The sequence below is a fragment of the Amphiura filiformis genome, chromosome 13, assembly GCF_039555335.1.
Source record: "Amphiura filiformis chromosome 13, Afil_fr2py, whole genome shotgun sequence".
In the NCBI taxonomy this organism is placed as follows: Eukaryota; Metazoa; Echinodermata; class Ophiuroidea; order Amphilepidida; family Amphiuridae; genus Amphiura; species Amphiura filiformis.
Genome location: NC_092640.1, coordinates 48694944 through 48704518, shown reverse-complemented (window position 1 = coordinate 48704518; position 9575 = coordinate 48694944). Strand labels below are relative to the sequence as shown.

The following is a 9575-nucleotide window of genomic DNA, read 5'->3' as shown; positions in this document are numbered from 1 at the left end:
TGGTACCGGCGATTGGATCAACAAAAGGACCTTTCGTGTGGTCCAGCAAAAGTGACACTTGGATTGGACCATAATGCGGAGCCGCTTGCAATGGGCCACATCAAGCCACTTTTGCTGGCCCAGAGCTGGTAGTACCACGAGCTGTCTTTAAGTTTTCATAAAAATTCTAATCAATCACTGGATGTGTTTAAGCTTATAAAAAGTAAATTAGATGCCGTTTAAAAGGTTTTTATTCGTATATCTTGGTCCAAAAGCATATACATATTTAACAGAATGTTAGAGGATTCAGGCTGACCACTGACGACATCGAATAGGTATGTATAAACTATAAAAAATCTTGTAATTTCACATGCATAAATCTCATTTGGTTTCATTTTCCGCGAGCGGAGAGTGTCATGTCATGCATGTCAGCTCAAGAACATGAATGATGAACATGATGTAGGACTAGGAGATATGACAATGACATATTTGTGGTAAATATGCTGACTGAATTTGAATCCACGATAAATGGAACAGTTTATTAGATCATTAGAAGACACAAGTTCATTCTGGTGAATGTATGACTTGCATTGGCATGCCGCCTTGCAATGCATTTTGGTTTATAGGTGTTCCACTCTTTTGCAAAGAAAAAGGAGAGAAGAGAAAGAGGGGAAAGGAGAAAAAGAGAGAGGAGAAAAGGAGAAGAGAAATACTTACATTGCACATAGGCCCATGCCTAAAAAAACGGACATTTGGTTCGTAAGTAGGCCCTATAATTATATAGGCCCTAGGCTAGGCCTGTGATTAATTTAGGCATTACGGTACTTGAAGGCGGGTCCTTGGCACAAAAACATGTGAAAATTACTGCTGGCCCGTCGACATGCCTATTAAGACTTCAACATCGATCCTTGCTTTAATTGCGAGTCTCAAGTTTTATAGGCCTAAATGCCTGGGGGGGCACTCACATGTAAAGGTGGTACGGGTATGTGCGGCGGTCAAGGGTCCCTTATTCAGGCTCGCCGGCAGTTCCTTAAGCCCCACATTTGCAATATGCTCCAGTTCATTGAGCCTCAAACTCTGACAACTGTAGCTCTTTAGCTAAAATTTGGAAATTTTTAGCTCCAAAGCCTATAATATAATTTGGCCGATTTTAGTTCACAGAGCCCCACAAATATGTTGAAATTTCAGTTCATCAAGCCCCTATTTTGACCCAAAATTAGTTCTTAGTTCCCAAAGTTCGGCACACCCCTACCAAAATTTTATTTGAGTGCCCCCCCGGCCTAAATGTCGCTTGTGTAACATTTAAATTTTTGCAAATTGAGTTTGCCCACCCCCCCCTTTTTTGATAGTTTAAAAATAATGCAGCAAAGGCTTCAATTGGACATTCATTTTCCAACTTCTGTGTGGGGAACATCCCACTCAGGCTCAGACACCTCCTGCGTAGTGGATGGATAAACAAGTGGCCAGCCATTTTCGCTTCTGCTTTCGACATTTGCCAATTAAAACTTGTCCACAAAAGCCCCACAAAAGACTTCATGGACTGCTCATTTCACACATTCTCGGCTTTTTCAAACTAAGAGTTTACAAACTAATAGTGCAAAAATGGTCCACCAAATCGCTTCAATTAGGTCTTCATTTGGCAAAAGTTTCTTACTTCTGAGGGGGAACATGATCACATCAACCCTCAGACACCCACCCTACGTCGCGCAAGTGCGACACGATGGCCGCTATGCGGCAATTTAAAAAATTTTATTACTTTTTCTGAAATTGGGCTCTTGTTGGGCATCCAGTTTTATACGGTACGCCTTGCGCCTGGGTGTTTAGGCCTATTCTATTTTGAACTGCTTATTCTGAACTGCATACGGTACTTGAGCTACAGTATAGCTTTTTTGCATTTTTCAACCCAAATATCAAGTCACTTTTCAGGAATGCCAGCCGGGTAAAATGTGTGTAAATAAATGTTATCACCATTAGAAGCTTTGTCCAAAAGTGCTGCACAAAAACCTTAAAATCATATGGCCTAGCTCTTTAAATCTTAAATCATGACTCTTATTGCAGCCTCTCTGCTTATAGGCCTATGTAGCCTATTTACATGCTGAAATGGCTTGTGGTTTGCTGGAGGTCATAGGTCAAAAACTATGGGTCGGGGGGGGGGGACAAGCAATTTTTGGCGCACATTCTTGGGGCGCCTTTTAAATAAAATGCTCTAAAAAGGCTTCGGAAAACAAGCGATTTTTGGCGGGCTGGTGGGGGGGGGGGGGAAGCAATTTTGGCAAGCCGTTTGGAAATTTTACCCCCAGTGGTGCTCATAATTATTGCACAGCCCCAGACAAGAATAAAGAATCGGAACATGTGTTATTTAGTGACTTTTAAATAAATACCGCGGTACTGAAAATGATATGAATAAACATTTAGATGACCAAAATGTTTATTACTTTGTATCAATATTTTATTTTGTTGTTTCAGACAGGAATTGAGGAATATCACATCAGAAAGTATCGTGACTTGATCAACATCATTCACAGAGCCAAGTATGAAAATGGTTACATGGTGACAGTGCAAGAAGACAATTGGAATGACTTCAAATCAACATCATAGATGTGTCACTATGTGTTCCAGTTCAAATGTTGTTGAAATTGCATTGATTTTGCATATTTTCAACTGTGACTATAGGAATACATGCCATTCAGACCAACCAGGCTAGAATATTTGCATACTAGTTTGAGGATTGACTAGTTTATGGTTAGTCAAGCTGGACGGACTGGTCAAGGTAGATGGACTAGCTTAACGTTAGTCAAGCCGGCTTGACTAGGTTGCTCGACTAGCTTCAAGTTTAAATTTTGCCACTCTGTGGTATGTGACCTCTGACCCAACTCTATATAAGCGGGGAAACACAACTGTCAACTGTCAGAGTCAACTACTGATACTGTAGTCTACACGTATACACTGCACTGCAGAGCAACACTTCAAGTTCTTGCCCCAATGTCCTGGAATTAAATGCATCAAGATTTTGTAGAAGATGTCTTCCGCTACAATGTAAGTCTTGCTTTGTGTTGATTATGTAAAGTTGCAATTATTATAATATTACATCAGAAAGACCAAAAATAATAACTTGTTTTGGCCGGCACTAACTCATTTTTTGGCCGATTTGGATGAAAATGGTGTCAAAATGCTCAGGAGATCATACTGCATCAAATAAACCTGTTCCCTAATATGAAACACCACCCTTTTTAAAAGGCTGTTTAACCTACCCCTACTCTAAAATGCTAAAAATAAAATGCTCTAAAAGTGGGCCTTGGCCGTAAAGTTCAAGAGCAATTTTTGCCAAGCCAATAGGGGGGTGGGGTGGCAAGCATTTCTGCCATTTGAAAATTACCCCAGGGGGCTCGCAATTATTGCACAGGGCTCCCCTTAATATAAATTTATCAAAGGCATAACATATGATGATGATGATTAATTCAGAAAATTCAAAACAACCCCTGTTGCAGATTGCATTTTGAGCTTTATTTTACCCTTATTTTGTTCTAAACGATTGAATTAAAACAGGAATTTGGATTGAAAAACTAGCCCTATTTTCACTATTTTGACTTTCATGAACACTTGAATAGGTCTATTAAGGGTGGTGCAATAATTATGTGTACCCCGGGGGTGAATTATAGGGGGGGCAAAGATTTTTGGCAGGCCAAAAGGGGGGGCAAGCATTTTTGGCAGGTCGAAAGGGGGGTCAAGCGATTTTTGGCAGGTCGAAAGGGGGGGCAAGCAATTTTTGGCACAGATATTTTGGGCACCGTTTCTATATTACGCCCTAAAAGGCATAGGAAAACGTTACGAACACGTTCAAATATGCACAATGTCCTGTTTCGCTGCGCTCGCATTATATGTTAAGACAATTTAAGGTTTTAAATTCGGGTTCCCCAAAATCTTGCATGTGTAAGGGGGGGCAAAGATTTTTTGGCACGTCAAAGGGGGGGCAAAGGTTTTTGGCACGTCGAAAGGGGGGGGCAAAGGTTTTTGGCACGGCCAAAGGGGGGGCAAGCGATTTTTGGCAGACCATTGTGAGAATTCACCCCCCCGGGGGCACACATAATTATTGCACCACCCCTAAGTACAGTGGCGGTGCCAGAATTTTTTTTTTTCGGTGACATGGCCCCTGAAATTCACTCCCCCCCCCCCCCAAGGAAGTGAATTTCAACAAATTTTGCCCAAAATTGCTGCAAAAAAAAAAAAATCAAAACAAATTTCAAATATGACTCATTTAAATATATCATACCGTACCTTAAATTAGCAACAACTTAGGCAAAAAAATGCTATGTGCATGGTCTGCAATTTACTTTTTAAAGAATAACAAAGTTCTGTGACCCAAAATCTACAATCGACAGTTTGTCAAATCCCATTTTATGATTTTAATTCCATGAATTTTTTTATAGGCTCTGTGGCTGACGATGCAACCGTGAAGCTTGAAAGACTCAACGCCAACATATACAACTAGTCTGAATGATTTCGTTCAAATACCAAAGGTAACTGAAAAATGTGTGACCAGATCAACAGCCTCATCCGGTCATACTGTTCTTTATCCTAGATCAAAATGGAGACATTTTGCATCAAAAGAAACCTCATGTATTCTCATAATCCCCGTGATACTTTAGACCTGAAATATGTTCCGTTTAGCATGTTTAGATGTTATAAACTGGTTCTCAGTGGCGACATCTGGAATTTTTCTCGGGGGGGAGTGAATGGGGGCAAAATCTTCTAAATTTGCACAAAATTGCTGCAAAAAGTGAAATTTTCTGTAATTTCTGTTCAATTGCAACTGGGGGAGTAAGAAAAATGCCCCCTGTAGTGCTGCCACAGATTGGTTTTTGGGGGTGGCAAAGTGAATGAGTGCAAAATCATCCAATTTTTCAGAATAAGTGGGGGTGGGGGAGAATATTGAGGGGCAAATGCCCTGGTGCCACCAATGATGGTTCTATGGCCATTATGAAACACATTTTTGGTTCTAAATGTTAAAACTGCTTGTGCAATTTAGGACAGTATACTATTATTTGTATTAAGTACTGTCCCTGATGGTGGACTCTAAAAAATGGTGTGGAAATACATGACCAACCAAAATTTTGGAGGTGTAAGAACGTCTTAAAGTTTCCTGCCCGTTGTCATTTGTCAAAATTAAGCTCCCATTTTGAAACATCAAAAAAAAAATTGTTGTTGGTTTAGGGATGAAATCAAAACTCGACAGGTGGTTGACCGCCTGTCCTTTTGCTATTGTTCTAAACAATGGCACCTGGACAGAACTGCCAGTCAACCGCCGGTCGAGTTTTGATTTCAGCCCTTAATTGATGGGACTATTACAGAGCCCTGAATTGACACGGAAGAAAAGAACTATCTTGGGGTCCGACATAGTAACTTGAGGGCCCAACTTAGTAAGTCGGGCCCTGAGTTACTAAGTCGGGCCCCAAGTTACTATCTCGGGGCTACGAGTTACTATCTTGGACCCCGAGTTACTAAGTCAGGGCCCATGTTACTATCTTGGGGCGCTCGAGTTACTATCTCAGGCCCCAAGTTACTATCTTGGCCCCCAAGTTACTATTTCGGGGCCCAGAATTACAAAGTCGGACCCAGAGTTTTTTTCTTCCATGTCACTTCAGGGGCTCCGTACACTATACATGTATTAAACTGTAAATAAAATATTTGATGATCCTGAATTTCGAATTTTTCACTGGTACTTTTTTCAGAAAACCGCCAGATGTGAAAGCGGAATATTCATTTTGCTAATTGAAGTTTAACTAACAGTAACTTTTTGCATAATTTGCTTTCAGGTGCTGCTGAAATGTGACCCAACTGTGGTAGGAATAGACTTCCAACAATTCCAACTCATCAAGAAGAAAATGCGGTATATCCTGCATACATCAGCTGTGCAAAATATTACGAGTTAAGCTGTTACACAAAAAAGTCATGTGAAAAAAGAACCTTGCACTAATTTTGCCTGTCAAAGATGGATTTATCTGAATCATGCACATTAAACTTTTCTGATTGATGATTTGATGCACATGCAAAATGGATCCATCAAAACTTTTGATTGTGTGACTACATTATTGTGAATATGAGTGACAAACTCATTTACCTTCCAACTGTATAACCCTTATCAGACTGTCCAATCTGCAACTGCATGTATGGTTAAATTAGGGTTGTCCGGCAGGTTGGACTAGCTTGAGGTTAGTCATGTCGGATCGACTAGTTTGAGCATGTTAGTCAAGCCAGCTGGACTAATGTTACATTAGTCCAGCTGGCTTGACTAGCGCTATGTTAGTCCAGATGGGCATCAGTTGGGCTAACTTAAGTCAATAACTAGTCGAGTGACTAACCTTAACTAGTCCAGCGTGCTGGACTAACATCAAACTAGTCAAGCGATTAAGCAAAAGCTAGTCAAGCTGGACTAAGATAGGTTAGTCATCCTTGTTAGTCCAGCAGTACTGACTAGCTTAAAGCTAGTCCAGGTGGGCACCATCTGCATGGCTATGGTCAGATCTTCATGGCTATGGCCAGATCCATAATCTCTGGGTCATATAAAATTATCTGGGTCATATAAGTTTTCAATATTTCAAAGGAGAATTTTCTTGCTTTCTATTGTTTTTTAGCAGGTTCAATGAACCATTCATGTATCTCCTTTTCTACCTGACAATTTCCGCTCATTTTGTGAGAACAGGTCTCATTTGATGGAAAATCAGGAAATCAGTTCACTACACAAATATTCACCCAAAATAAGGTGGTTGAAGAGTCTCAGAAGTGCAATACATTTGTTAGCATGGTTATAACCTCTTTTAAACTTAGTCATGCAAGATATACCAAAGTATACATTTTTTGAAAGTTCCACCAGGCCTTGTGTTTTAGAATTGCATATTTTGCCTTTCCATTAATCCACTCTCTAGCTCAAATATTAATGAGCTCATTTGTGTATTTGGCATACATGCTTGTCATTAATCCACTGTACAGCTCAAACACAATCATTGATCAACTTTGCAATCAAATTTGAGCCATTGACTATAAAACGTTTGCAAAATCAAAAAGAAAATTTAATCTCATTTACTTTTTTGATTATGAATTTTTTTAAATTAAATTCAGCAAAATGCCTTTTATTTTAGTATTTATAAACCATTATATAAAAAATATTAGATTGCTAATTAATATTGTTTTTGTACTATAAATAGAAAGCGGCATATGTTAACTTATTGATCTAATAATCTAAATATTAATGTTAATTAAATGAAGATCGGCGTAATCATGGTTTTACTTATACACAACAAGATGAATATGTTCACTGCTTGAAATGTTTATTGCATAAATGCTCTTAATTCAAGTTAATAAGGTATTACGGCTTTGACATTACTATCAACCAATAAATATTGATTAGAACACATCGTGAATGAAGAAATATGCAAGGAAAAAATAAAACATTTCCAAGATCTTCAACATAAATATCATTCTCGACATGTATTTGTAATAAAATAGAGCGCAACAGCTTGAAAACGGATCCAGCGTTACGATGAAAAGTGTAAAACACCTACTTTCCTTTAGAATCATGTAACTTCTGAACCGAATGTGCTATCTTTAAGATCTAAAATTCGTAGAGAAGATAAAACTACTATCATTTCAAATATGTAAACAATTAACCACAAACTGGTACAAAACATAGTAAAAAAAATCTGCAAAAATGAAAAGTCGTCGGTACCAATCATTTTGATACACCCTGTAGGTATGATTACGAAAATGTTTTAAATAACTATGACAAACGTTTTATAACAATGTTTTATATAAAATGTTAACATAAAACGTCTTCTGTTATGATGTGAAGGGTTAATATAAAAACAGGGAAAATCTGTTCCAACTGACCAGCAGAGAACAAAGGATAAGCAATAGATAAGATTAAAATCAGGGAAAATATGACACAACCTCCAATGGGGGTTTAACAAACGTATAAACGTATAAAGTCGATAAATCGACATAAATCGATGTTGTGTCATATTTTCCCTGTTTTTAATTGTGAAGACTTACTCATTCTTTCATTTCTCTTGATAATTTTTCATTTGCCCGCCCTATTCCTTTTAAATGAATTTTTATTTATGATTTTTTTTATTTTTCAGCATTTTGACCATTTTTGGTTCAAATTTCAAAAAAAAAAAAAAAATGGCTCCTAGATATTTTATTTAAAAAAAATTAATACCAAAAAATGGTTTTGTTACGATTAACGAAAAAGAAGTGGGTTTTTTGTTTTGTGTTTGCTGGGAATTAAGGTTGGTCTGAACCATGGAATTATGAAAACTTTCGGGCCTCATAACTGCTAAATTATTAGTCTAAAGAATATAAAAGTATACATTTTTTTAATTGAAATGATTTGATGAATTCATCTGTGAGGTCCAATTTGGGCCAAAATGCTCATTTTTGGAGAAAATTAAAAAAAAAACAGTTTTTTTGGCCTAAATTTTTTCGTGCAACGCGCACGTAACAAAAAATTGTTTGGCCAAAAAAATTTTTTTATCAATTTTTAAAAACTAGATAAAAATATCTAGGGACCTGTTTTTAATTTTTTTGAATTTTGACCAACTTCACCAAAAATATTTGAAATTTGGACGAAAATCAGGCTTTTATATGGTTTTTTTGAAAATTTTGCATTTTTTGACCATTTTTGGTGCAAATTTCTCAAAGTTGGTCAAAATTCAAAAAAATAAAAAAACGGTCCCTTGATATTGTGTTGTAAAGAGTCAACTTGTAAGGGGACTTGTCATTTTCAAAATAACTTGAATTGATTTTGACTTGAGAAAGGACATGCAGGGGGAATAGGCCTATAAGTTTGTTTGATTTTAAATTTTCAATTAAATTTGAAATATCTGTACTTCATTGAGTGAGTCTCCATTATTTCTCTGTCATCTGTAATCTTCAGGGAGTTTAATACGATATACATTAGGAGACCAAAAAACCCTATTCTAGTAGGGGTTGTCGAGCGTTTATTATTATTTTTATTATTATTATCATTTATTTATTTATTGAAGGCTAAAATTAACCCAATGACCCCCTTTTGTCATCAGCTTACACCCAATGACCCCTTTTTTTTAATAGAAATTTACACTCAAACAAACAAACAAAAATGCGCAAATTGTACAATTTTTACATTTTGTAGCACATTTGTGCAGTTTTGCCCAAAAAGTTATTCAATGACACACAATTGATGCAATTCTAATCCTTTCCATACGTAATGGCCCATTACATTTTCTTGGAGTCGCCACTGAATGACCCACTTTTTTGACAAATAATCGCCTCCGGTAGATCCCTAGTCTGGTATCTTACTTTGGTAGGCACAGGTATGTCACTTTCATATTCGACTCGGGATTCGAGTGCCCCCTCCCGGTCAAAGGCGGTGAAACCACAAATAACTTAACTGTGACCAACCTTTGTGCAATACGAGTCCGGGTGGGGGTAAAATTTCTAAACTTCATGCCAAAATTGCAAATTGCTTTACTCTTGTCCTTGCCCCCCCCCTCAACGTGTGACAACATTTTGGGAACCTAATTTACAAGATGCAGCGTTTTATCATTTAGATGCAGCGT

General features: G+C 37.6%; 1 long non-coding RNA gene across 1 annotated transcript; it reads left to right on the top strand.

Moving 5' to 3' along the window:
• Positions 1-206: 206 nt before the first annotated feature.
• On the top strand, positions 207-5892 carry LOC140167311 (uncharacterized). Its single transcript, XR_011861029.1, has 4 exons — positions 207-314; positions 2446-3015; positions 4407-4496; positions 5793-5892. It is a non-coding gene; the product is annotated as an uncharacterized lncRNA (long non-coding RNA).
• Positions 5893-9575: the final 3683 nt, after the last annotated feature.